The following is a 6,000-nucleotide window of genomic DNA, read 5'->3' as shown; positions in this document are numbered from 1 at the left end:
AAGTTAAATTTTCATTTTTCAATCTTCGGCAATGGTTTTGTTTGTATTGGTGAAAGCATCGTTATTTTTTCGACACTGATGCCAGACAAAATCATCGAAACAGCTATAAAAACCACTCAATAAAATGTTATTCCTGAGTAATAGCGTTTCATGTCATGAAAATCAATAGAATACAATTGTGTAGATATCAATACAATTATTATTTTAACGTTTAATGGGTCTATAATGTAAGTTTTAGCAACTTCAACATTGGTTAAGTAAATTGTATTGCAGAGCTCGGAACACTGCCACTGCTGCCTATGCTTTTAAAAACAGAAAACGGAAAAGTATTACATTCAATCAAAATGCCTCGACCAAAGAAGAGAAGGGTTAAGGCTCTCCAACGTGGATATGTGAAAACAATACGATCAACGAAGGAAAATAATGAGGAATTATCAACATCGAGTTACTATGAGGAAGAACTTATTAATACCAAAAGAGCCCCAATTCGCATGTGTTATAAATTTGCTCATGTTACGCTCACGTATAATCAGAATTTTACTTCATATGCAAATGCACCTTCTATATGTATTTATATTTGCAATTGTTCATCGGAACATATCGTTCATACATTTTACTTTAGTATTGAATTGTTATTTTTTTTTCAAATGTATTCAAAGACTCGTGTCAATGAAGCGCCACACAGTCTGATAAGTGATTGATCTATTTTCGTGTGCTTTGTTCTTCTCTCACAAACACTATTACCCCATTTTTACACGTGGGTTTACATATACTACTACAATGGCTAGCTTCCACCTTCACCTTAAACGTGTCACATTACAGGTCTGTTCAATAATCTAAACGTCGCATTAAATGTAACTTACTGTATATATAAACAATATTTATTCCTAGCTGTTATGAGGCATCTCGCAGAAATTGACAATATCATTCAGTTGTCAGTGCAAGTCGGTGCAATTTTTAGAGTGTAAAAAAGTTCACTGTTTACATAAAAGCAATTTTGAATCGGTCCCACTTTTTTGTTTGAAGTTACTATCCCCATGAGTGCAGCTACTCACACCGTGTGAACACATCATGCCAGTTAGTGTCATACGTGATCCGGCGTGCGAGCTACTTCAAAGTTTTTTGAATTTTCTCGCACTCGCATCTCTCAAAACGTCAAACACAGAATTTAGCGCTCGAATCAGGGATGCCAAATTTTTTGATTTTGATGATTTTGAGATAGTTTTCTTGAGAATCTCTACTATAGAATTTATCAGGCACAATTTTCATTCAAAAATCACTCACAACTTGCAAAAAAAGTATTGTTCTAAGAAACAGAATACATATTCGATTCAAAAAAGTACATTTTCATTTATTATTTTAATTTTTGACGCGTATTTCATCCAACTGCAAATCTACTATCATTCACATTTCACAAATTGGTACGCGAAGCTGCTGGCAAGGCGAAATAAATAAAATTCAAAAAAATCTTTTAGACTGCCATTTACAGCATCACATACTTCCGGAATTATCTTAGCTATGAATGCTTTCGAGATTCTAAAAAATATCGACAACAATCTGAAAGATATTCTAGAAGAAAGGCACATCAATGTCGTTTTTTTAATTTCACTCTTGCAGGTATAGCATCCTTCATGAGTGTATCTTGGCGTTGTATTTTGGGACCAATGAAATCCAACAGTGTTTCCACTTATTCAAGTGAACTCTAGAGGATCATCATCGTAGAGTTCCTTCAATGTTGTATTTGTTGCTCCTTTTCCTTGCATCCAATTCCTGGCCCAAATCCTTTTGCCTTTCTGTTTTTCGGATAGTATCTTCAGTTCGAAGAAATTCAACACAAAGTATTTTTATACACAGTCAGCGTGTATTTCGCGACAAAATTGTGTAATGATAAATACAACTGAAAACCTGAGACGAAAACTGCCAATAGAGAAGTCGATTTCGGATCAATCATTTGTCAATTTCGCACCTGATTGCTGTTTCTGACCAAAGTACGTAGAATAGAAGGTAAGTGATATTACCTGTGTATACACACGGAGCGCGCACACAAAGAAGATAGTAATAAACAATCCTCAATTTGTTCGATGTTCGGAAGTTTTTGCAATATTTCTTGTTTTGAAAAGTTCAAAAAATCGTAAAAAGTGACCAAATCGTTGGTCGAGCCGACGATAACCACGATAGTGTACCGCATTTTCACTGCAGGTAAGGTTTGATGTGATTTTTTATCGATTTCATTCTGAACAGTGTTTGGTTACTCCAGCAATATGTCGAAGTGCAACGTCCCGCGATGCCGGAGCAGAAAAATTTTGAAGAAAGTCGGATAACTTTCCACCATTTTCCGACCAACAAATTGTTGAGACGGAAATGGTTAAACTTTTTCAAATATAACAGTTCGTTCGATACGCGAAACATATTTGTTTGTTCGCTTCATTTTTCGCCGGATTCTTTTGGGGATACTGTTTTAACCTATAATCAGCAAAGAAGACGTCTTCGTACTGGAGGTAAGTGTGTTTTTTTATATAAATTGTGATGAGATAAACTAATCGGAGATGTTTTCAGCTGTTCCATGCATTTGCTTCTTGGATCTTCCAAAACGTTCCGTTTCAATGGTTTCACACGAAATTCAAAATTTATACATTCACTTCTTGCGAAAGTGCAAAATATTTATTTGCAATCACTTCGGAAGATAATCCGGGATGGAGAAAATGTTTTTCTCGTTTTCCAGAAACGCCAATTTGGTCCCTTAAGTGGCCCCACTACGGCTGAACACTTCAAACTGAGACCAATGAAAGCGTCGAGATGATTCATGATGGATGCTTCGATGAAAGACAAAAAAATCAGCAGTGTTCATCTTTCATCATTTTATCAAATTGCGGGAATGAAACTGCTTCGATATAACCTCTCCACACATTTGTTCATCGTTTATTACATCGTGGTTTATTACAATTTTTTGCTTTTTTTCTTTGCCTACCACTACTCGATCAAAGCAGGGAGGAGACTACCTTCTATTCTACGTACTTTGGTTTCTGACTATTCGATGGACATTTGAAACATCATCTGGCATCCCTGGTAAGCCAATGCTGTAGTATCTACTTTCTCGTCAGCAGCTCACACTGTGTGAACGGACAAGGCGAGTCAACCAATTGTCAAGCAAGTTCACCGGCCCAGTAGCTGCTCACTGTCAAGTCAGCTACTAGCAACGTATAAATGGGCCTTTAGAATACATTTGAAAAAATAACAATTCAATACTGAAGTAAAATGTTTGAACGATGTGTTCCGATGAACATTTGCAAATATAATTATATACGAGGGTGGTCCGATAAGTACTTAGCCTCATCGCCCGAAGGTGTCAGTATCGCAAGAGAGATTACTTATCGTGTAGTAAACGGCTACTGTTAAAATTTCAGCCGAATCGGACTCTTAGTTTTGTATTGACCGTGTGTGAAAGCGGGCGTGTCCGCCGATTATAGAAAAATGGGAAAAATGGAAATTCCGCTGACACCACGGCCACGGAGGCCTACTTTGTAGACCTCGAGAAAACGTATTTTTCAGATGGATTAAAGAAGTTGGAGCATTGGTGGGTCAAGTGTATCGAGTTAAAAGGAGACTATGTTGAGAAATAAATCGCCACTTTTTCAAAATTTTAGTTTTTTTTTGTAGGCTAAGTACTTATCGGATTGCCCTCGTATTTCGAGAATAAGCATCTGTCGCATCGCGCATCGAAGAAAAAGTTGGGAATCGTGAATTCTACGGTGTCTGGTTCGGTTCGAAAAACGCCTGACTGTTGATCGGAAGCGAAGACCCAGGAAGAAAGCCGTCAGGTCAATGAGAGCAATCCCAAATGCGTGTTTGGGGTCTTCAAACGGAAACCGAACGTCTCAGTTCGAGAAAGGTGGTTAAAAAGTTGTATGTGAGCAAGACTTTCGTGCAGAATACTAAAACTCAAGCTGGCCTATGTACGTTTGAGGTTAGGAAGTCTCCAGACCGTGGCGAGGAACAGAACAGGGTCCGTACCGTCCGACGAAGCTGCTAGCTTGTCCGAAAAGGAACCTGTAACTAATGGGTGTTTCACATCAAATTGCATCCCGGAAAAGACAGATGTAGATAATTACCCACTGGGTGTGTTCTCTTGAAAATTTGGGTAGAAGTAGTTTAGAGTGTATTGTTTACACTGTATTTTTATCGCTGTCAGGTTTTCGAAAATTGGAAAAAATGGCGTCAAACGAAAAGCAACGTGCACCTGGAAAATCCTTAACTCAACTCATCGAAAGACAACCCAGAATCGTGCAGTCAAGGGTGAGTCGTGTGATTAAACGTTACTACTACGCACCAAACGGAAGGAGAAATGCGATCAGAATGGATGTTCTATTAGTGATCGGGATCACAAGCGTGTCGTGAAAGAATCCCAATACTTTTGTCAGGGATGTGGCCAAAAAGTTGAATCTGTCCAAGTCATATAGAGTGCCAAGGAGGGACTGCGTACAAAGCGCAGAAGGCTCCAAATCGTGACGAACGGCAAAATACGGTGGGAAAGTCCCGGATCGGAGACTGTACACCGAAATGCTGACGAAACATCATTGTCTCTTCATAGATAATGAGACTTACGTCAAGGCGGACTTCCGACAGCTTCCGGGGATAGTGTTTTTTACAGCCCAGCACAAGTTTTATGTTCCGGAGTAAGTAAGGAAGCAGAAACATTCAAAGTTTGTCAAGAAATACACTCATATGGCAAACGAAGTGCGCCGTTCGTGACTACCTGGCCTATAAGCGTCTGCTTTCTCTGTTGAAGCAACACGAGGGCTATACCATCTTCTGGCCGGATCTAGCTTCGTACCACTATTCGAAGGATGCCCTGAAGTGGTACGAAGTCAATGGGGTCACTTTCGTACCCAAGGACATGAAAAGGATCGGTCAACTAGGTAATGATCTGCTGCGTTTTGTTGTGGTACATCTTTTAATAGAACAGAGCAAAGGGGGTTGGTTGTAATAGTTGTTATCCATGGTTATTATGCTAAGAAACAAATGGGTAATCCCCAACATCAGGAATTCCTTCTGTGGCCTCCTCCAGTTAAAAAATAAATCGTCTATTCGTGGAATATTGATGAAGTTTCTTGGCGACCTTCGCAAGTTTCCAAAAATAACTTCGGTCACCACAATTGAAAAAACAGAATTATAATACGAGTGAATTATACCAATTTATAGTTCGAGAGTTTTCATAGTGACCTTCTCAGGTCAGGAAAAATGTGTAGTACAATGAATAACGAGATGTATGACTGGTCCAATTAGAAAGGACATTATTGTCGAAATTTCGTTTCACCGCAAAGAAAAGCTGATTCTGTTTATTTATTCCCACTAACAATTTTTCCTTCCATAATTATCGCAAGGGAACCACGCTACAAGGCGACCCTTCTGACCGCGAATATCATACTAACACTTCTTCCCTTCTCCTGGTGGCTGTAAGGATGTGGCCGACGTCGTTATTGACTATTTAAAGCTCGAATCACCGAAACTTGCACAATGAGAATGATTTGCTACTACTTACGTGTGTTCATTGTGCCTTAATGAAGGCATAAAAAAATACGTTATTTTTTAATGAAAAGCTGGACATATCCATATATCATATGAAAAGCTGGACATATACTCATTTCCATTTTAGGGTGGTTCGAAAAATCACCCCTTTCTTCCAAAAATGACGTTTTTCAAAAATTCATAACTTTTGAACAACTGAACCGATTCAAAAAAAAACTATTATACATGGTAATTATTGATTGTATTTGTTTTTCATAGTTTATATGGTTTATGGTCCAAGGGCGCTATATTATTTATATTTTTTCTTGTAAGCTGAGGTTTTTTACATGACCTATCCAAAAAACGGTGAGGCGATTTTTTTCGTTTTTGAGTTATGATTTTTCAAAGTTAACATCGTTTTGTTTCGTCCGGTTTTTAACTTTGAAACTATTATTAATGATTATTAATAATTATTAACATTAAAAATTAAATTAA

This window comes from Toxorhynchites rutilus, chromosome 2 (assembly GCF_029784135.1).
Source record: "Toxorhynchites rutilus septentrionalis strain SRP chromosome 2, ASM2978413v1, whole genome shotgun sequence".
Lineage (NCBI taxonomy): Eukaryota > Metazoa > Arthropoda > Insecta > Diptera > Culicidae > Toxorhynchites > Toxorhynchites rutilus.
Note: the sequence above shows the minus strand (reverse complement) of the source record.